This window comes from Cucurbita pepo, chromosome 20, assembly GCF_057944985.1.
Source record: "Cucurbita pepo subsp. pepo isolate OVF chromosome 20, ASM5794498v1, whole genome shotgun sequence".
In the NCBI taxonomy this organism is placed as follows: domain Eukaryota; kingdom Viridiplantae; phylum Streptophyta; class Magnoliopsida; order Cucurbitales; family Cucurbitaceae; genus Cucurbita; species Cucurbita pepo.
This window is the reverse complement of record NC_141817.1, coordinates 11674469-11699345: the sequence shown is the minus strand read 5'-3', so window position 1 is coordinate 11699345 and position 24877 is coordinate 11674469.

Below are 24877 nucleotides of genomic sequence, written 5' to 3'. Positions count from 1 at the left end.
CTAAAGATGGTCCTAAGTGAAAAATATGTTAGAAACAAAACATTTACTCGTGTCGATAAGACTTTACAACCTCAACCCTTGTGAAAAGACCCTCATGGAGGCACCCGAATCAGTATCGGAAAAACCTTTGTTTCTCTCGATATTTTTCGACGAATCTGTAAGGAAGGGTCAAGATTAAGAACCTTACACATATAATTGGTGAAACTACGAATTTTTTTCACTTTCGCTTCCGGGCCATTTTGCACTCAAATTCCATAGGTGTTAACAGAGGAACTTTTTTCCCCTTTGGGACAGGGTCGTTAACTCGATCTGAAAAGTTGTTTTCTCGTTTTAGTATCATACCATATCCATTAAAGATTGTCCTAAGTGAAAAATATGGAAGAAACAAAACATTTACTCGTGTCGATAAGACTTCACAACCTCAACCCTTGTGAAAAGACCCTCATGGAGGCACCCGAATCAGTATCGGAAAAACCTTTGTTTCTCTTGATATTTTTCGACGAATCTGTAAGGAAAGGTCAAGATTAAGAACCTTACACATATAATTGGTGAAAATACGAATTTTTTTCACTTTCGCTTCCGGGCCATTTTGCACTCAAATTCCATAGGTGTTAATATAGGAACTTTTTTCCCCTTTGGGACAGGGTCGTTAACTCGATCTGAAAAGTTGTTTTCTCGTTTGAGTATCATACCATATCCATTAAAGATTGTCCTAAGTGAAAAATATGGAAGAAACAAAACATTTACTCGTGTCGATAAGACTTCACAACCTCAACCCTTGTGAAAAGACCCTCATGGAGGCACCCGAATCAGTATCGGAAAAACCTTTGTTTCTCTTGATATTTTTCGACGAATCTGTAAGGAAAGGTCAAGATTAAGAACCTTACACATATAATTGGTGAAAATACGATTTTTTTTCACTTTCGCTTCCGGGCCATTTTGCACTCAAATTTCATAGGTGTTAACAGAGGAACTTTTTTCCCCTTTGGGACAGGGTCGTTAACTCGATCTGAAAAGTTGTTTTCTCGTTTTAGTATCATACCATATCCACTAAAGATGGTCCTAAGTAAAAAATATGTTAGAAACAAAACATTTACTCGTGTCGATAAGACTTTACAACCTCAACCCTTGTGAAAAGACCCTCATGGAGGCACCCGAATCAGTATCGGAAAAACCTTTGTTTCTCTCGATATTTTTCGACGAATCTGTAAGGAAGGGTCAAGATTAAGAACCTTACACATATAATTGGTGAAAATACGAATTTTTTTCACTTTCGCTTCCGGGCCATTTTGCACTCAAATTCCATAGGTGTTAACAGAGGAACTTTTTTCCCCTTTGGGACAGGGTCGTTAACTCGATCTGAAAAGTTGTTTTCTCGTTTTAGTATCATACCATATCCATTAAAGATTGTCCTAAGTGAAAAATATGGAAGAAACAAAACATTTACTCGTGTCGATAAGACTTCACAACCTCAACCCTTGTGAAAAGACCCTCATGGAGGCACCCGAATCAGTATCGGAAAAACCTTTGTTTCTCTTGATATTTTTCGACGAATCTGTAAGGAAAGGTCAAGATTAAGAACCTTACACATATAATTGGTGAAAATACGATTTTTTTTAACTTTCGCTTCCGGGCCATTTTGCACTCAAATTTCATAGGTGTTAACAGAGGAACTTTTTTCCCCTTTGGGACAGGGTCGTTAACTCGATCTGAAAAGTTGTTTTCTCGTTTTAGTATCATACCATATCCACTAAAGATTGTCCTAAGTGAAAAATATGGAAGAAACAAAACATTTACTCGTGTCGATAAGACTTCACAACCTCAACCCTTATGAAAAGACCCTCATGGAGGCACCCGAATCAGTATCGGAAAAACCTTTGTTTCTCTCGATATTTTTCGACGAATCTGTAAGGAACGGTCAAGATTAAGAACCTTACACATATAATTGGTGAAAATACGAATTTTTTTCACTTTCGCTTCCGGGCCATTTTGCACTCAAATTCCATAGGTGTTAATATAGGAACTTTTTTCCCCTTTGGGACAGGGTCGTTAACTCGATCTGAAAAGTTGTTTTCTCGTTTGAGTATCATACCATATCCATTAAAGATTGTCCTAAGTGAAAAATATGGAAGAAACAAAACATTTACTCGTGTCGATAAGACTTCACAACCTCAACCCTTGTGAAAAGACCCTCATGGAGGCACCCGAATCAGTATCGGAAAAACCTTTGTTTCTCTCGATATTTTTCGACGAATCTGTAAGGAAAGGTCAAGATTAAGAACCTTACACATATAATTGGTGAAAATACGATTTTTTTTCACTTTCGCTTCCGGGCCATTTTGCACTCAAATTCCATAGGTGTTAACAGAGGAACTTTTTTCCCCTTTGGGACAGGGTCGTTAACTCGATCTGAAAAGTTGTTTTCTCGTTTTAGTATCATACCATATCCATTAAAGATTGTCCTAAGTGAAAAATATGGAAGAAACAAAACATTTACTCGTGTCGATAAGACTTCACAACCTCAACCCTTGTGAAAAGACCCTCATGGAGGCACCCGAATCAGTATCGGAAAAACCTTTGTTTCTCTTGATATTTTTCGACGAATCTGTAAGGAAAGGTCAAGATTAAGAACCTTACACATATAATTGGTGAAAATACGATTTTTTTTCACTTTCGCTTCCGGGCCATTTTGCACTCAAATTCCATAGGTGTTAACAGATGAACTTTTTTCCCCTTTGGGACAGGGTCGTTAACTCGATCTGAAAAGTTGTTTTCTCGTTTTAGTATCATACCATATCCATTAAAGATTGTCCTAAGTGAAAAATATGGAAGAAACAAAACATTTACTCGTGTCGATAAGACTTCACAACCTCAACCCTTGTGAAAAGACCCTCATGGAGGCACCCGAATCAGTATCGGAAAAACCTTTGTTTCTCTTGATATTTTTCGACGAATCTGTAAGGAAAGGTCAAGATTAAGAACCTTACACATATAATTGGTGAAAATACGATTTTTTTTAACTTTCGCATCCGGGCCATTTTGCACTCAAATTTCATAGGTGTTAACAGAGGAACTTTTTTCCCCTTTGGGACAGGGTCGTTAACTCGATCTGAAAAGTTGTTTTCTCGTTTTAGTATCATACCATATCCCCTAAAGATTGTCCTAAGTGAAAAATATGGAAGAAACAAAACATTTACTCGTGTCGATAAGACTTCACAACCTCAACCCTTATGAAAAGACCCTCATGGAGGCACCCGAATCAGTATCGGAAAAACCTTTGTTTCTCTCGATATTTTTCGACGAATCTGTAAGGAACGGTCAAGATTAAGAACCTTACACATATAATTGGTGAAAATACGAATTTTTTTCACTTTCGCTTCCGGGCCATTTTGCACTCAAATTCCATAGGTGTTAATATAGGAACTTTTTTCCCCTTTGGGACAGGGTCGTTAACTCGATCTGAAAAGTTGTTTTCTCGTTTTAGTATCATACCATATCCATTAAAGATTGTCCTAAGTGAAAAATATGGAAGAAACAAAACATTTACTCGTGTCGATAAGACTTCACAACCTCAACCCTTGTGAAAAGACCCTCATGGAGGCACCCGAATCAGTATCGGAAAAACCTTTGTTTCTCTCGATATTTTTCGACGAATCTGTAAGGAAAGGTCAAGATTAAGAACCTTACACATATAATTGGTGAAAATACGATTTTTTTTCACTTTCGCTTCCGGGCCATTTTGCACTCAAATTCCATAGGTGTTAACAGAGGAACTTTTTTCCCCTTTGGGACAGGGTCGTTAACTCGATCTGAAAAGTTGTTTTCTCGTTTTAGTATCATACCATATCCATTAAAGATTGTCCTAAGTGAAAAATATGGAAGAAACAAAACATTTACTCGTGTCGATAAGACTTCACAACCTCAACCCTTGTGAAAAGACCCTCATGGAGGCACCCGAATCAGTATCGGAAAAACCTTTGTTTCTCTTGATATTTTTCGACGAATCTGTAAGGAAAGGTCAAGATTAAGAACCTTACACATATAATTGGTGAAAATACGATTTTTTTTCACTTTCGCTTCCGGGCCATTTTGCACTCAAATTCCATAGGTGTTAACAGATGAACTTTTTTCCCCTTTGGGACAGGGTCGTTAACTCGATCTGAAAAGTTGTTTTCTCGTTTTAGTATCATACCATATCCATTAAAGATTGTCCTAAGTGAAAAATATGGAAGAAACAAAACATTTACTCGTGTCGATAAGACTTCACAACCTCAACCCTTGTGAAAAGACCCTCATGGAGGCACCCGAATCAGTATCGGAAAAACCTTTGTTTCTCTTGATATTTTTCGACGAATCTGTAAGGAAAGGTCAAGATTAAGAACCTTACACATATAATTGGTGAAAATACGATTTTTTTTAACTTTCGCTTCCGGGCCATTTTGCACTCAAATTTCATAGGTGTTAACAGAGGAACTTTTTTCCCCTTTGGGACAGGGTCGTTAACTCGATCTGAAAAGTTGTTTTCTCGTTTTAGTATCATACCATATCCCCTAAAGATTGTCCTAAGTGAAAAATATGGAAGAAACAAAACATTTACTCGTGTCGATAAGACTTCACAACCTCAACCCTTATGAAAAGACCCTCATGGAGGCACCCGAATCAGTATCGGAAAAACATTTGTTTCTCTCGATATTTTTCGACGAATCTGTAAGGAACGGTCAAGATTAAGAACCTTACACATATAATTGGTGAAAATACGAATTTTTTTCACTTTCGCTTCCGGGCCATTTTGCACTCAAATTCCATAGGTGTTAATATAGGAACTTTTTTCCCCTTTGGGACAGGGTCGTTAACTCGATCTGAAAAGTTGTTTTCTCGTTTTAGTATCATACCATATCCATTAAAGATTGTCCTAAGTGAAAAATATGGAAGAAACAAAACATTTACTCGTGTCGATAAGACTTCACAACCTCAACCCTTGTGAAAAGACCCTCATGGAGGCACCCGAATCAGTATCGGAAAAACCTTTGTTTCTCTTGATATTTTTCGACGAATCTGTAGGGAAAGGTCAAGATTAAGAACCTTACACATATAATTGGTGAAAATACGATTTTTTTTCACTTTCGCTTCCGGGCCATTTTGCACTTAAATTCCATAGGTGTTAACATAGGAACTTTTTTCCCCTTTGGGACAGGGTCGTTAACTCAATCTGAAAAGTTGTTTTCTCATTTTAGTATCATACCATATCCACTAAAGATGGTCCTAAGTGAAAAATATGGAAGCAAAAAAAAAATTTACTCGTGTCGATAAGACTTCACAACCTCAACCCTTATGAAAAGACCCTCATGGAGGCACCCGAATCAGTATCGGAAAAACCTTTGTTTCTCTCGATATTTTTCGACTAATCTGTAAGGAACGGTCAAGATTAAGAACCTTACACATATAATTTGTGAAAATACGATTTTTTTTCACTTTCGCTTCCGGGCCATTTTGCACTCAAATTCCATAGGTGTTAACATAGGAACTTTTTTCCCCTTTGGGACAGGGTCGTTAACTCGATCTGAAAAGTTGTTTTCTCGTTTTAGTATCATACCATATCCACTAAAGATGGTCCTAAGTAAAAAATATGTTAGAAACAAAACATTTACTCGTGTCGATAAGACTTTACAACCTCAACCCTTATGAAAAGACCCTCATGGAGGCACCCGAATCAGTATCGGAAAAACCTTTGTTTCTCTCGATATTTTTCGACGAATCTGTAAGGAAGGGTCAAGATTAAGAACCTTACACATATAATTGGTGAAAATACGAATTTTTTTCACTTTCGCTTCCGGGCCATTTTGTACTCAAATTCCACAGGTGTTAACATAGGAACTTTTTTCCCCTTTGGGACAGGGTCGTTAACTCGATCTGAAAAGTTGTTTTCTCGTTTTAGTATCATACCATATCGACTAAAGATGGTCCTAAGTGAAAAATATGTTAGAAAAAAAACATTTACTCGTGTCGATAAGACTTCACAACCTCAACCCTTATGAAAAGACCCTCATGGAGGCACCCGAATCAGTATCGGAAAAACCTTTGTTTCTCTCGATATTTTTCGACGAATCTGTAAGAAACGGTCAAGATTAAGAACCTTACACATATAATTGGTGAAAATACGAATTTTTTTCACTTTCGCTTCCGGGCCATTTTGCACTCAAATTCCATAGGTGTTAACATAGGAACTTTTTTCCCCTTTGGGACAGGGTCGTTAACTCGATCTGAAAAGTTGTTTTCTCATTTTAGTATCATACCATATCCATTAAAGATTGTCCTAAGTGAAAAATATGGAAGAAACAAAACATTTACTCGTGTCGATAAGACTGCACAACCTCAACCCTTATGAAAAGACCCTCTTGGAGGCACCCGAATCAGTATCGGAAGAACCTTACACATATAATTGGTGAAAATACGAATTTTTTTCACTTTCGCTTCCGGGCCATTTTGCACTCAAATTCCATAGGTGTTAATATAGGAACTTTTTTCCCCTTTGGGACAGGGTCGTTAACTCGATCTGAAAAGTTGTTTTCTCGTTTGAGTATCATACCATATCCATTAAAGATTGTCCTAAGTGAAAAATATGGAAGAAACAAAACATTTACTCGTGTCGATAAGACTTCACAACCTCAACCCTTGTGAAAAGACCCTCATGGAGGCACCCGAATCAGTATCGGAAAAACCTTTGTTTCTCTCGATATTTTTCGACGAATCTGTAAGGAAAGGTCAAGATTAAGAACCTTACACATATAATTGGTGAAAATACGATTTTTTTTCACTTTCGCTTCCGGGCCATTTTGCACTCAAATTCCATAGGTGTTAACAGATGAACTTTTTTCCCCTTTGGGACAGGGTCGTTAACTCGATCTGAAAAGTTGTTTTCTCGTTTTAGTATCATACCATATCCATTAAAGATTGTCCTAAGTGAAAAATATGGAAGAAACAAAACATTTACTCGTGTCGATAAGACTTCACAACCTCAACCCTTATGAAAAGACCCTCATGGAGGCAACCGAATAAGTATCGGAAAAACCTTTGTTTCTCTCGATATTTTTCGACGAATCTGTAAGGAACGGTCAAGATTAAGAACCTTACACATATAATTGGTGAAAATACGAATTTTTTTCACTTTCGCTTCTGGGCCATTTTGCACTCAAATTCCATAGGTATTAACATAGGAACTTTTTTCCCCTTTGAGACAGGGTCGTTAACTCGATCTGAAAAGTTGTTTTCTCGTTACAGTATCATACCATATCCACTAAAGATTGTCCTAAGTGAAAAATATGGAAGAAAAAAAACATTTACTCGTGTCGATAAGACTTCACATTCTCAACCCTTATGAAAACACCCTCATGGAGGCACTCGAATCAGTATCGGAAAAACCTTTGTTTCTCTTGATATTTTTCGACGAATCTATAAGGAATGGTCAAGATGAAGAACCTTAAACATATAATTGGTGAAAATACGAATTTTTTTCACTTTCGCTTCCAGGCCATTTTGCACTCAAATTCCATATGTGTTAGCATGGGAACTTTTTTCCCCTATGGGACAGGGTCGTTAACTCGATCTGAAAAGTTGTTTTCTCATTTTAGTATCATACCATATCCACTAAAGATGGTCCTAAGTGAAAAATATGAAAGAAACAAAACATTTACTCCTGTCGATAAGACTTCACAACCTCAACCCTTATGAAAAGACCCTCATGGAGGCAACCGAATAAGTATCGGAAAAACCTTTGTTTCTCTCGATATTTTTCGACGAATCTGTAAGGAACGGTCAAGATTAAGAACCTTACACATATAATTGGTGAAAATACGAATTTTTTTCACTTTCGCTTCTGGGCCATTTTGCACTCAAATTCCATAGGTATTAACATAGGAACTTTTTTCCCCTATGGGACAGGGTCGTTAACTCGATCTGAAAAGTTGTTTTCTCATTTTAGTATCATACCATATCCACTAAAGATTGTCCTAAGTGAAAAATATGGAAGAAAAAAAACATTTACTCGTGTCGATAAGACTTCACATTCTCAACCCTTATGAAAACACCCTCATGGAGGCACTCGAATCAGTATCGGAAAAACCTTTGTTTCTCTCGATATTTTTCGACGAATCTGTAAGGAATGGTCAAGATGAAGAACCTTAAACATATAATTGGGGAAAATACGAATTTTTTTCACTTTCGCTTCCAGGCAATTTTGCACTCAAATTCCATAGGTGTTAACATAGGAACTTTTTTCCCCTTTGGGACAGGGTCGTTAACTCGATCTGCAAAGTTGTTTTCTCGTTTTAGTATCATACCATATCCACTAAAGATTGTCCTAAGTGAAAAATATGGAAGAAACAAAACATTTACTCGTGTCGATAAGACTTCACAACCTCAACCCTTATGAAAAGACTCTCATGGAGGCAACCGAATCAGTATCGGAAAAACCTTTGTTTCTCTCGATATTTTTCGACAAATCTGTAAGGAACGGTCAAGATTAAGAACCTTACACATATAATTGGTGAAAATACGAATTTTTTTCACTTTCGCTTCCGGGCCATTTTGCACTCAAATTCCATAGGTGTTAACATAGGAACTTTTTCCCTCTTTGGGACAGGGTCGTTAACTCGATCTGAAAAGTTGTTTTCTCGTTTTAGTATCATACCATATCCATTAAAGATTGTCCTAAGTGAAAAATATGGAAGAAACAAAACATTTACTCGTGTCGATAAGACTTCACAACCTCAACCCTTACGAAAAGACCCTCATGGAGGCACCCGAATCAGTATCGGAAAAACCTTTGTTTCTCTCGATATTTTTCGACGAATCTGTAAGGAACGGTCAAGATTAAGAACCTTACACATATAATTGGTGAAAATACGAATTTTTTTCACTTTCGCTTCCGGGCCATTTTGCACTCAAATTCCATAGGTGTTAACATAGGAACTTTTTTCCCCTTTGGGACAGGGTCGTTAACTCGATCTGAAAAGTTGTTTTCTCATTTTAGTATCATACCATATCCATTAAAGATTGTCCTAAGTGAAAAATATGGAAGAAACAAAACATTTACTCGTGTCGATAAGACTGCACAACCTCAACCCTTATGAAAAGACCCTCATGGAGGCACCCGAATCAGTATCGGAAGAACCTTACACATATAATTGGTGAAAATACGAATTTTTTTCACTTTCGCTTCCGGGCCATTTTGCACTCAAATTCCATAGGTGTTAACATAGAAACTTTTTTCCCCTTTGGGACAGGGTCGTCAACTCGATCTGAAAAGTTGGTTTCTCGTTTTAGTATCATACCATATCCATTAAAGATTGTCCTAAGTGAAAAATATGGAAGAAACAAAACATTTACTCGTGTCGATAAGACTTCACAACCTCAACCCTTATGAAAAGACCCTCATGGAGGCAACCGAATAAGTATCGGAAAAACCTTTGTTTCTCTCGATATTTTTCGACGAATCTGTAAGGAACGGTCAAGATTAAGAACCTTACACATATAATTGGTGAAAATACGAATTTTTTTCACTTTCGCTTCTGGGCCATTTTGCACTCAAATTCCATAGGTATTAACATAGGAACTTTTTTCCCCTTTGAGACAGGGTCGTTAACTCGATCTGAAAAGTTGTTTTCTCGTTACAGTATCATACCATATCCACTAAAGATTGTCCTAAGTGAAAAATATGGAAGAAAAAAAACATTTACTCGTGTCGATAAGACTTCACATTCTCAACCCTTATGAAAACACCCTCATGGAGGCACTCGAATCAGTATCGGAAAAACCTTTGTTTCTCTCGATATTTTTCGACGAATCTATAAGGAATGGTCAAGATGAAGAACCTTAAACATATAATTGGTGAAAATACGAATTTTTTTCACTTTCGCTTCCAGGCCATTTTGCACTCAAATTCCATATGTGTTAGCATGGGAACTTTTTTCCCCTATGGGACAGGGTCGTTAACTCGATCTGAAAAGTTGTTTTCTCATTTTAGTATCATACCATATCCACTAAAGATGGTCCTAAGTGAAAAATATGGAAGAAACAAAACATTTACTCCTGTCGATAAGACTTCACAACCTCAACCCTTATGAAAAGACCCTCATGGAGGCAACCGAATAAGTATCGGAAAAACCTTTGTTTCTCTCGATATTTTTCGACGAATCTGTAAGGAACGGTCAAGATTAAGAACCTTACACATATAATTGGTGAAAATACGAATTTTTTTCACTTTCGCTTCTGGGCCATTTTGCACTCAAATTCCATAGGTATTAACATAGGAACTTTTTTCCCCTATGGGACAGGGTCGTTAACTCGATCTGAAAAGTTGTTTTCTCATTTTAGTATCATACCATATCCACTAAAGATTGTCCTAAGTGAAAAATATGGAAGAAAAAAAACATTTACTCGTGTCGATAAGACTTCACATTCTCAACCCTTATGAAAACACCCTCATGGAGGCACTCGAATCAGTATCGGAAAAACCTTTGTTTCTCTCGATATTTTTCGACGAATCTGTAAGGAATGGTCAAGATGAAGAACCTTAAACATATAATTGGGGAAAATACGAATTTTTTTCACTTTCGCTTCCAGGCAATTTTGCACTCAAATTCCATAGGTGTTAACATAGGAACTTTTTTCCCCTTTGGGACAGGGTCGTTAACTCGATCTGCAAAGTTGTTTTCTCGTTTTAGTATCATACCATATCCACTAAAGATTGTCCTAAGTGAAAAATATGGAAGAAACAAAACATTTACTCGTGTCGATAAGACTTCACAACCTCAACCCTTATGAAAAGACTCTCATGGAGGCAACCGAATCAGTATCGGAAAAACCTTTGTTTCTCTCGATATTTTTCGACAAATCTGTAAGGAACGGTCAAGATTAAGAACCTTACACATATAATTGGTGAAAATACGAATTTTTTTCACTTTCGCTTCCGAGCCATTTTGCACTCAAATTCCATAGGTGTTAACATAGGAACTTTTTCCCTCTTTGGGACAGGGTCGTTAACTCGATCTGAAAAGTTGTTTTCTCGTTTTAGTATCATACCATATCCATTAAAGATTGTCCTAAGTGAAAAATATGGAAGAAACAAAACATTTACTCGTGTCGATAAGACTTCACAACCTCAACCCTTACGAAAAGACCCTCATGGAGGCACCCGAATCAGTATCGGAAAAACCTTTGTTTCTCTCGATATTTTTCGACGAATCTGTAAGGAACGGTCAAGATTAAGAACCTTACACATATAATTGGTGAAAATACGAATTTTTTTCACTTTCGCTTCCGGGCCATTTTGCACTCAAATTCCATAGGTGTTAACATAGGAACTTTTTTCCCCTTTGGGACAGGGTCGTTAACTCGATCTGAAAAGTTATTTTTTCGTTTTAGTATCATACCATATCCACTAAAGATTGTCCTAAGTGAAAAATATGGAAGAAACAAAACATTTACTCGTGTCGATAAGACTTCACAACCTCAACCCTTATGAAAAGATCCTCATGGAGGAACCCGAATCAGTATCGGAAAAACCTTTGTTTCTCTCGATATTTTTCGACGAATCTGTAAGGAAGGGTCAAGATTAAGAACCTTACACATATAATTGGTGAAAATATGAATTTTTTTCACTTTCGCTTCCATGCCATTTTGCACTCAAATTCCATAGGTGTTAACATAGGAACTTTTTTCCCCTTTGGGACAGGGTCGTTAACTCGATCTGAAAAGTTGTTTTCTCGTTTTAGTATCATACCATATCCATTAAAGATTGTCCTAAGTTAAAAATATGGAAGAAACAAAACATTTACTCGTGTCGATAAGATTTCACAACCTCAACCCTTATGAAAAGACCCTCATGGAGGCACCCGAATCAGTATCGGAAAAACCTTTGTTTCTCTTGATATTTTTCGACGAATCTGTAAGGAACGGTCAAGATTAAGAACCTTACACATATAATTGGTGAAAATACGAATTTTTTTCACTTTCGCTTCCGGGCCATTTTGCACTCAAATTCCATACGTGTTAACATAGGAACTTTTTTCCCCTTTGGGACAGGGTCGTTAACTCGATCTGAAAAGTTGTTTTCTCGTTTTAGTATCATAACATATCCATTAAAGATTGTCCTAAGTGAAAAATATGGAAGAAACAAAACATTTACTCGTGTCGATAAGACTTCACAACCTCAACCCTTATGAAAAGACCTTCATGGAGGCACCCAAATCAGTATCGGAAAAACCTTTGTTTCTCTCGATATTTTTCGACGAATCTGTAAGGAACGGTCAAGATTAAGAACCTTACACATATAATTGGTGAAAATACGAATTTTTTTCACTTTCGCTTCCGGGCCATTTTGCACTCAAATTCCATACGTGTTAACATAGGAACTTTTTTCCCCTTTGGGACAGGGTCGTTAACTCGATCTGAAAAGTTGTTTTCTCGTTTTAGTATCATACCATATCCACTAAAGATGGTCCTAAGTAAAAAATATGTTAGAAACAAAACATTTACTCGTGTCGATAAGACTTTACAACCTCAACCCTTATGAAAAGACCCTCATGGAGGCACCCGAATCAGTATCGGAAAAACCTTTGGTTCTCTCGATATTTTTCGACGAATCTGTAAGGAACGGTCAAGATTAAGAACCTTACACATATAATTGGTGAAAATACGAATTTTTTTCACTTTCGCTTCCGGGCCATTTTGTACTCAAATTCCACAGGTGTTAACATAGGAACTTTTTTCCCCTTTTGGGACAGGGTCGTTAACTCGATCTGAAAAGTTGTTTTCTCGTTTTAGTATCATACCATATCGACTAAAGATGGTCCTAAGTGAAAAATATGTTAGAAAAAAAACATTTACTCGTGTCGATAAGACTTCACAACCTCAACCCTTATGAAAAGACCCTCATGGAGGCACCCGAATCAGTATCGGAAAAACCTTTGTTTCTCTCGATATTTTTCGACGAATCTGTAAGGAACGGTCAAGATTAAGAACCTTACACATATAATTGGTGAAAATACGAATTTTTTTCACTTTCGCTTCCGGGCCATTTTGCACTCAAATTCCATAGGTGTTAACATAGGAACTTTTTTCCCCTTTGGGACAGGGTCGTTAACTCGATCTGAAAAGTTGTTTTTTCGTTTTAGTATCATACCATATCCATTAAAGACTGTCCTAAGTGAAAAATATGGAAGAAACAAAACATTTACTCGTGTCGATAAGACTTCACAACCTCAACCCTTATGAAAAGACCCTCATGGAGGCACCCGAATCAGTATCGGAAAAACCTTTGTTTCTCTCGATATTTTTCGACGAATCCTTAAGGAACGGTCAAGATTAAGAACCTTACACATATAATTGGTGAAAATACGAATTTTTTTTACTTTCGCTTCCGGGCCATTTTGCACTCAAATTCCAAAGGTGTTAACATAGGAACTTTTTTCCCCTTTGGGACAGGGTCGTTAACTCGATCTGAAAAGTTGTTTTCTCGTTTTAGTATCATACCATATCCATTAAAGATTGTCCTAAGTGAAAAATATGGAAGAAACAAAACATTTACTCGTGTCGATAAGACTTCACAACCTCAACCCTAATGAAAAGACCCTCATGGAGGCACCCGAATCAGTATCGGAAAAACCTTTGTTTCTCTCGATATTTTTCGACGAATCCTTAAGGAACGGTCAAGATTAAGAACCTTACACATATAATTGGTGAAAATACGAATTTTTTTTACTTTCGCTTCCGGGCCATTTTGCACTCAAATTCCAAAGGTGTTAACATAGGAACTTTTTTCCCCTTTGGGACAGGGTCGTTAACTCGATCTGAAAAGTTGTTTTTTCGTTTTAGTATCATACCATATCCATTAAAGACTGTCCTAAGTGAAAAATATGGAAGAAACAAAACATTTACTCGTGTCGATAAGACTTCACAACCTCAACCCTTATGAAAAGACCCTCATGGAGGCACCCGAATCAGTATCGGAAAAACCTTTGTTTCTCTCGATATTTTTCGACGAATCCTTAAGGAACGGTCAAGATTAAGAACCTTACACATATAATTGGTGAAAATACGAATTTTTTTTACTTTCGCTTCCGGGCCATTTTGCACTCAAATTCCAAAGGTGTTAACATAGGAACTTTTTTCCCCTTTGGGACAGGGTCGTTAACTCGATCTGAAAAGTTGTTTTCTCGTTTTAGTATCATACCATATCCACTAAAGATGGTCCTAAGTAAAAAATATGTTAGAAACAAAACATTTACTCGTGTCGATAAGACTTTACAACCTCAACCCTTATGAAAAGACCTTCATGGAGGCACCCGAATCAGTATCGGAAAAACCTTTGTTTCTCTCGATATTTTTCGACGAATCTGTAAGGAACGGTCAAGATTAAGAACCTTAAACATATAATTGGTGAAAATACGAATTTTTTTCACTTTCGCTTCCGGGCCATTTTGCACTCAAATTCCATAGGTGTTAACATAGGAACTTTTTTCCCCTTTGGGACAGGGTCGTTAACTCGATCTGAAAAGTTGTTTTCTCGTTTTAGTATCATACCATATCCATTAAAGATTGTCCTAAGTAAAAAATATGGAAGAAACAAAACATTTACTCGTGTCGATAAGACTTCACAACCTCAACCCTTATGAAAAGACCCTCATGGAGGCACCCGAATCAGTATCGGAAAAACCTTTGTTTCTCTAGATATTTTTCGACGAATCTGTAAGGAAAGGTCAAGATTAAGAACCTTACACATATAATTGGTGAAAATACGATTTTTTTTCACTTTCGCTTCCGGGCCATTTTGCACTCAAATTCCATAGGTGTTAACAGAGGAACTTTTTTCCCCTTTGGGACAGGGTCGTTAACTCGATCTGAAAAGTTGTTTTCTCGTTTTAGTATCATACCATATCCACTAAAGATTGTCCTAAGTGAAAAATATGGAAGAAACAAAACATTTACTCGTGTCGATAAGACTTCACAACCTCAACCCTTATGAAAAGACCCTCATGGAGGCACCCGAATCAGTATCGGAAAAACCTTTGTTTCTCTCGATATTTTTCGACGAATCTGTAAGGAACGGTCAAGATTAAGAACCTTACACATATAATTGGTGAAAATACGAATTTTTTTCACTTTCGCTTCCGGGCCATTTTGCACTCAAATTCCATAGGTGTTAACATAGGAACTTTTTTCCCCTTTGGGACAGGGTCGTTAAATCGATCTGAAAAGTTGTTTTCTCGTTTTAGTATCATACCATATCCACTAAAGATGGTCCTAAGTTAAAAATATGGAAGAAACAAAACATTTACTCGTGTCGATAAGACTTCACATTCTCAAACCTTATGAAAAGACCATCATGGAGGCACCCGAATAAGTATCGGAAAAACCTTTGTTTCGCTCGATATTTTTCGACGAATCTGTAAGGAACGGTCAAGATTAAGAACCTTACACATATAATTGGTGAAAATACGAATTTTTTTCACTTTCGCTTCCGGGCCATTTTGCACTCAAATTCCATAGGTGTTAACAGAGGAACTTTTTTCCCCTTTGGGACAGGGTCGTTAACTCGATCTGAAAAGTTGTTTTCTCGTTTTAGTATCATACCATATCCACTAAAGATTGTCCTAAGTGAAAAATATGGAAGAAACAAAACATTTACTCGTGTCGATAAGACTTCACAACCTCAACCCTTATGAAAAGATCCTCATGGAGGAACCCGAATCAGTATCGGAAAAACCTTTGTTTCTCTCGATATTTTTCGACGAATCTGTAAGGAAGGGTCAAGATTAAGAACCTTACACATATAATTGGTGAAAATATGAATTTTTTTCACTTTCGCTTCCGGGCCATTTTGCACTCAAATTCCATAGGTGTTAACATAGGAACTTTTTTCCCCTTTGGGACAGGGTCGTTAACTCGATCTGAAAAGTAGTTTTCTCGTTTTAGTATCATACCATATCCACTAAAGATGATCCTAAGTGAAAAATATGTTAGAAAAAAAACATTTACTCGTGTCGATAAGACTTCACAACCTCAACCCTTATGAAAAGACCCTCATGGAGGCACCCGAATCAGTATCGGAAAAACCTTTGTTTCTCTCGATATTTTTCGACGAATCTGTAAGGAACGGTCAAGATTAAGAACCTTACACATATAATTGGTGAAAATACGAATTTTTTTCACTTTCGCTTCCGGGCCATTTTGCACTCAAATTCCATAGTTGTTAACATAGGAACTTTTTTCCCCTTTGGGACAGGGTCGTTAACTCGATCTGAAAAGTTGTTTTCTCGTTTTAGTATCATACCATATCCATTAAAGATTGTTCTAAGTGAAAAATATGGAAGAAACAAAACATTTACTTGTGTCGATAAGACTTCACAACCTCAACCCTTATGAAAAGACCCTCATGGAGGCACCCGAATCAGTATTGGAAAAACCTTTGTTTCTCTCGATATTTTTCGACGAATCTTTAAGGAACGGTCAAGATTAAGAACCTTACACATATAATTGGTGAAAATACGAATTTTTTTTACTTTCGCTTCCGGTCCATTTTGCACTCAAATTCCATAGGTGTTAACATAGGAACTTTTTTTCCCTTTGGGACAGGGTCGTTAACTCGATCTGAAAAGTTGTTTTCTCGTTTTAGTATCATACCATATCCACTAAAGATTGTCCTAAGTGAAAAATATGTAGGAAAAAAAACATTTACTCGTGTCGATAAGACTTCACAACCTCAACCCTTATGAAAAGACCCTCATGGTGGCACCCGAATCAGTATCGAAAAAACCTTTGTTTCTCTCGCTATTTTTCGACGAATCCTTAAGGAACGGTCAAGATTAAGAACCTTACACATATAATTGGTGAAAATACGAATTTTTTTCACTTTCGCTTCCGGGCAATTTTGCACTTAAATTCCATACGTGTTAACATAGGAACTTTTTTCCCCTTTGGGACAGGGTCGTTAACTCGATCTGAAAAGTTGTTTTCTCGTTTTAGTATCATACCATATCCACTAAAGATTGTCCTAAGTGAAAAATATGTAGGAAAAAAAACATTTACTCGTGTCGATAAGACTTCACAACCTCAACCCTTATGAAAAGACCCTCATGGTGGCACCCGAATCAGTATCGGAAAAACCTTTGTTTCTCTCGATATTTTTCGACGAATCTGTAAGGAACGGTCAAGATTAAGAACCTTACACATATAATTGGTGAAAATACGAATTTTTTTCACTTTCGCTTCCGGGCCATTTTGCACTCAAATTCCATACGTGTTAACATAGGAACTTTTTTCCCCTTTGGGACAGGGTCGTTAACTCGATCTGAAAAGTTGTTTTCTCGTTTTAGTATCATACCATATCCACTAAAGATGGTCCTAAGTGAAAAATATGTTAGAAAAAAAACATTTACTCGTGTCGATAAGACTTCACAACCTCAACCCTTATGAAAAGACCCTCATGGAGGCACCCGAATCAGTATCGGAAAAACCTTTGTTTCTCTCGATATTTTTCGACGAATCTGTATGGAACGGTCAAGATTAAGAACCTTACACATATAATTGGTGAAAATACGAATTTTTTTCACTTTCGCTTCCGGACAATTTTGCACTCAAATTCCATAGGTGTTAACATAGGAACTTTTTTCCCCTTTGGGACAGGGTCGTTAACTCGATCTGAAAAGTTGTTTTCTCGTTTTAGTATCATACCATATCCACTAAAGATTGTCCTAAGTGAAAAATATGGAAGAAACAAAACATTTACTCGTGTCGATAAGACTTCACATTCTCAACCCTTATGAAAAGACCCTCATGGAGGCACCCGAATCAGTATCGGAAAAACCTTTGTTTCTCTCGATATTTTTCGACGAATCTGTAAGGAACGGTAAAGATTAAGAACCTTACACATATAATTGGTGAAAATACGATTTTTTTTCACTTTCGCTTCCGGGCCATTTTGCACTCAAATTCCATAGGTGTTAACATAGGAACTTTTTTCCCCTTTGGGACAGGGTCGTTAACTCGATCTGAAAAGTTGTTTTCTCGTTTTAGTATCATACCATATCCATTAAAGATTGTCCTAATTGAAAAATATGGAAGAAACAAAACATTTACTCGTGTCGATAAGACTTCACAACCTCAACCCTTATGAAAAGACCCTCATGGAGGCACCCGAATCAGTATCGGAAAAACCTTTGTTTCAATCGATATTTTTCGACGAATCTGTAAGAAAGGGTCAAGATTAAGAACCTTACACATATAATTGGTGAAAATACGAATTTTTTTCACTTTCGCTTCAGGGCCATTTTGTACTCAAATTCCATAGGTGTTAACATAGGAACTTTTTTCCCCTTTGGGACAGGGTCGTTAACTCGATCTAAAAAGTTGTTTTCTCATTTTAGTATCATACCATATCCATTAAAGATTGTCCTAAGTGAAAAATATGGAAGAAACAAAACATTTACTCGTGTCGATAAGACATCACAACCTCAACCCTTATGAAAAGACCCTCATGGAGGCACCCGAATCAGTATCGGAAAAACCTTTGTTTCTCTCGATATTTTTCGATGAATCTGTAAGGAACGGTCAAGATTAAGAACCTTACACATATAATTGGTGAAAATACGAATTTTTTTCACTTTCGCTTCCGGGCCATTTTGCACTCAAATTCCATAGGTGTTAACATAGGAACTTTTTTCCCCTTTGGGACAGGGTCGTTAACTCGATCTGAAAAGTTATTTTCTCGTTTTAGTATCATACCATATCCACTAAAGATGGTCCTAAGTAAAAAATATGTTAGAAAAAAAACATTTACTCGTGTCGATAAGACATCACAACCTCAACCCTTATGAAAAGACCCTCATGGAGGCACCCGAATCAGTATCGGAAAAACCTTTGTTTCTCTCGATATTTTTCGATGAATCTGTAAGGAACGGTCAAGATTAAGAACCTTACACATATAATTGGTGAAAATACGAATTTTTTTCACTTTCGCTTCCGGGCCATTTTGCACTCAAATTCCATAGGTGTTAACAGAGGAACTTTTTTCCCCTTTGGGACAGGGTCGTTAACTCGATCTGAAAAGTTGTTTTCTCGTTTTAGTATCATACCATATCCACTAAAGATTGTCCTAAGTGAAAAATATGGAAGAAACAAAACATTTACTCGTGTCGATAAGACTTCACAACCTCAACCCTTATGAAAAGACCCTCATGGAGGCACCCGAATCAGTATCGGAAAAACCTTTGTTTCTCTCGATATTTTTCGACGAATCTGTAAGGAACGGTCAAGATTAAGAACCTTACACATATAATTGGTGAAAATACGAATTTTTTTCACTTTCGCTTCCGGGCCATTTTGCACTCAAATTCCATAGGTGTTACCATAGGAACTTTTTTCCCCTTTGGGACAGGGTCGTTAACTCGATCTGAAAAGTTGTTTTCTCGTTTTAGTATCATACCATATCCACTAAAGATGGTCTTAAGTTAAAAATATGGAAGAAACAAAACATTTACAAGTGTCGATAAGACTTCACATTCTCAAACCTTATGAAAAGACCATCATGGAGGCACCCGAATAAGTATCGGAAAAACCTTTGTTTCGCTCGATATTTTTCGACGAATCTGTAAGGAACGGTCAAGATTAAGAACCTTACACATATAATTGGTGAAAATACGAATTTTTTTCACTTTCGCTTCCGGGCCATTTTGCACTCAAATTCCATAGGTGTTAACAGAGGAACTTTTTTCCCCTTTGGGACAGGGTCGTTAACTCGATCTGAAAAGTTGTTTTCTCGTTTTAGTATCATACCATATCCACTAAAGATGGTCCTAAGTAAAAAATATGTTAGAAACAAAACATTTACTCGTGTCGATAAGACTTTACAACCTCAACCCTTATGAAAAGACCTTCATGGAGGCACCCGAATCAGTATCGGAAAAACCTTTGTTTCTCTCGATATTTTTCGACGAATCTGTAAGGAACGGTCAAGATTAAGAACCTTACACATATAATTGGTGAAAATACGAATTTTTTTCACTTTCGCTTCCGGGCCATTTTGCACTCAAATTCCATACGTGTTAACATAGGAACTTTTTTCCCCTTTGGGACAGGGTCGTTAACTCGATCTGAAAAGTTGTTTTCTCGTTTTAGTATCATACCATATCCACTAAAGATGGTCCTAAGTGAAAATTATGTTAGAAAAAAAACATTTACTCGTGTCGATAAGACTTCACAACCTCAACCCTTATGAAAAGACCCTCATGGAGGCACCCGAATCAGTATCGGAAAAACCTTTGTTTCTCTCGATATTTTTCGACGAATCTGTATGGAACGGTCAATATTAAGAACCTTACACATATAATTGGTGAAAATACGAATTTTTTTCACTTTCGCTTCCGGGCCATTTTGCACTCAAATTCCATAGGTGTTAACATAGGAACTTTTTTCCCCTTTGGGACAGGGTCGTTAACTCGATCTGAAAAGTTGTTTTCTCGTTTTAGTATCATACCATATCCACTAAAGATTGTCCTAAGTGAAAAATATGGAAGAAACAAAACATTTACTCGTGTCGATAAGACTTCACATTCTCAACCCTTATGAAAAGACCCTCATGGAGGCACCCGAATCAGTATCGGAAAAACCTTTGTTTCTCTCGATATTTTTCGACGAATCTGTAAGGAACGGTAAAGATTAAGAACCTTACACATATAATTGGTGAAAATACGATTTTTTTTCACTTTCGCTTCCGGGCCATTTTGCACTCAAATTCCATAGGTGTTAACATAGGAACTTTTTTCCCCTTTGGGACAGGGTCGTTAACTCGATCTGAAAAGTTGTTTTCTCGTTTTAGTATCATACCATATCCACTAAAGATGGTCCTAAGTAAAAAATATGTTAGAAACAAAACATTTACTCGTGTCGATAAGACTTCACAACCACAACCCTTATGAAAAGACCCTCATGGAGGCACCCGAATCAGTATCGGAAAAACCTTTGTTTCAATCGATATTTTTCGACGAATCTGTAAGAAAGGGTCAAGATTAAGAACCTTACACATATAATTGGTGAAAATACGAATTTTTTTCACTTTCGCTTCAGGGCCATTTTGTACTCAAATTCCATAGGTGTTAACATAGGAACTTTTTTCCCCTTTGGGACAGGGTCGTTAACTCGATCTAAAAAGTTGTTTTCTCGTTTTAGTATCATACCATATCCACTAAAGATGGTTGTAAGTAAAAAATATGTTAGAAACAAAACATTTACTCGTGTCGACAAGACTTCACAACCTCAACCCTTATGAAAAGACCCTCATGGAGGCACCCGAATCAGTATCGGAAAAACCTTTGTTTCTCTCGATATTTTTCGATGAATCTGTAAGGAACGGTCAAGATTAAGAACCTTACACATATAATTGGTGAAAATACGAATTTTTTTCACTTTCGCTTCCGGGCCATTTTGCACTCAAATTCCATAGGTGTTAACATAGGAACTTTTTTCCCCTTTGGGACAGGGTCGTTAACTCGATCTGAAAAGTTATTTTCTCGTTTTAGTATCATACCATATCCACTAAAGATGGTCCTAAGTAAAAAATATGTTAGAAAAAAAACATTTACTCGTGTCGATAAGACATCACAACCTCAACCCTTATGAAAAGACCCTCATGGAGGCACCCGAATCAGTATCGGAAAAACCTTTGTTTCTCTCGATATTTTTCGATGAATCTGTAAGGAACGGTCAAGATTAAGAACCTTACACATATAATTGGTGAAAATACGAATTTTTTTCACTTTCGCTTCCGGGCCATTTTGCACTCAAATTCCATAGGTGTTAACAGAGGAACTTTTTTCCCCTTTGGGACAGGGTCGTTAACTCGATCTGAAAAGTTGTTTTCTCGTTTTAGTATCATACCATATCCACTAAAGATTGTCCTAAGTGAAAAATATGGAAGAAACAAAACATTTACTCGTGTCGATAAGACTTCACAACCTCAACCCTTATGAAAAGACCCTCATGGAGGCACCCGAATCAGTATCGGAAAAACCTTTGTTTCTCTCGATATTTTTCGACGAATCTGTAAGGAACGGTAAAGATTAAGAACCTTACACATATAATTGGTGAAAATACGATTTTTTTTCACTTTCGCTTCCGGGCCATTTTGCACTCAAATTCCATAGGTGTTAACATAGGAACTTTTTTCCCCTTTGGGACAGGGTCGTTAACTCGATCTGAAAAGTTGTTTTCTCGTTTTAGTATCATACCATATCCATTAAAGATTGTCCTAAGTGAAAAATATGGAAGAAACAAAACATTTACTCGTGTCGATAAGACTTCACAACCTCAACCCTTATGAAAAGACCCTCATGGAGGCACCCGAATCAGTATCGGAAAAACCTTTGTTTCAATCGATATTTTTCGACGAATCTGTAAGAAAGGGTCAAGATTAAGAACCTTACACATATAATTGGTGAAAATACGAATTTTTTTCACTTTCGCTTCAGGGCCATTTTGTACTCAAATTCCATAGGTGTTAACATAGGAACTTTTTTCCCCTTTGGGACAGGGTCGTTAACTCGATCTAAAAAGTTGTTTTCTCATTTTAGTATCATACCATATCCATTAAAGATTGTCCTAAGTGAAAAATATGGAAGAAACAAAACATTTACTCGTGTCGATAAGACATCACAACCTCAACCCTTATGAAAAGACCCTCATGGAGGCACCCGAATCAGTATCGGAAAAACCTTTGTTTCTCTCGATATTTTTCGATGAATCTGTAAGGAACGGTCAAGATTAAGAACCTTACACATATAATTGGTGAAAATACGAATTTTTTTCACTTTCGCTTCCGGGCCATTTTGCACTCAAATTCCATAGGTGTTAACATAGGAACTTTTTTCCCCTTTGGGACAGGGTCGTTAACTCGATCTAAAAAGTTGTTTTCTCGTTTTAGTATCATACCATATCCACTAAAGATGGTTGTAAGTAAAAAATATGTTAGAAACAAAACATTTACTCGTGTCGACAAGACTTCACAACCTCAACCCTTATGAAAAGACCCTCATGGAGGCACCCGAATCAGTATCGGAAAAACCTTTGTTTCTCTCGATATTTTTCGATGAATCTGTAAGGAACGGTCAAGATTAAGAACCTTACACATATAATTGGTGAAAATACGAATTTTTTTCACTTTCGCTTCCGGGCCATTTTGCACTCAAATTCCATAGGTGTTAACATAGGAACTTTTTTCCCCTTTGGTACAGGGTCGTTAACTCGATCTGAAAAGTTATTTTCTCGTTTTAGTATCATACCATATCCACTAAAGATGGTCCTAAGTAAAAAATATGTTAGAAAAAAAACATTTACTCGTGTCGATAAGACATCACAACCTCAACCCTTATGAAAAGACCCTCATGGAGGCACCCGAATCAGTATCGGAAAAACCTTTGTTTCTCTCGATATTTTTCGATGAATCTGTAAGGAACGGTCAAGATTAAGAACCTTACACATATAATTGGTGAAAATACGAATTTTTTTCACTTTCGCTTCCGGGCCATTTTGCACTCAAATTCCATAGGTGTTAACAGAGGAACTTTTTTCCCCTTTGGGACAGGGTCGTTAACTCGATCTGAAAAGTTGTTTTCTCGTTTTAGTATCATACCATATCCACTAAAGATTGTCCTAAGTGAAAAATATGGAAGAAACAAAACATTTACTCGTGTCGATAAGACTTCACAACCTCAACCCTTATGAAAAGACCCTCATGGAGGCACCCGAATCAGTATCGGAAAAACCTTTGTTTCTCTCGATATTTTTCGACGAATCTGTAAGGAACGGTAAAGATTAAGAACCTTACACATATAATTGGTGAAAATACGATTTTTTTTCACTTTCGCTTCCGGGCCATTTTGCACTCAAATTCCATAGGTGTTAACATAGGAACTTTTTTCCCCTTTGGGACAGGGTCGTTAACTCGATCTGAAAAGTTGTTTTCTCGTTTTAGTATCATACCATATCCATTAAAGATTGTCCTAAGTGAAAAATATGGAAGAAACAAAACATTTACTCGTGTCGATAAGACTTCACAACCTCAACCCTTATGAAAAGACCCTCATGGAGGCACCCGAATCAGTATCGGAAAAACCTTTGTTTCAATCGATATTTTTCGACGAATCTGTAAGAAAGGGTCAAGATTAAGAACCTTACACATATAATTGGTGAAAATACGAATTTTTTTCACTTTCGCTTCAGGGCCATTTTGTACTCAAATTCCATAGGTGTTAACATAGGAACTTTTTTCCCCTTTGGGACAGGGTCGTTAACTCGATCTAAAAAGTTGTTTTCTCATTTTAGTATCATACCATATCCATTAAAGATTGTCCTAAGTGAAAAATATGGAAGAAACAAAACATTTACTCGTGTCGATAAGACATCACAACCTCAACCCTTATGAAAAGACCCTCATGGAGGCACCCGAATCAGTATCGGAAAAACCTTTGTTTCTCTCGATATTTTTCGATGAATCTGTAAGGAACGGTCAAGATTAAGAACCTTACACATATAATTGGTGAAAATACGAATTTTTTTCACTTTCGCTTCCGGGCCATTTTGCACTCAAATTCCATAGGTGTTAACATAGGAACTTTTTTCCCCTTTGGGACAGGGTCGTTAACTCGATCTAAAAAGTTGTTTTCTCGTTTTAGTATCATACCATATCCACTAAAGATGGTTGTAAGTAAAAAATATGTTAGAAACAAAACATTTACTCGTGTCGACAAGACTTCACAACCTCAACCCTTATGAAAAGACCCTCATGGAGGCACCCGAATCAGTATCGGAAAAACCTTTGTTTCAATCG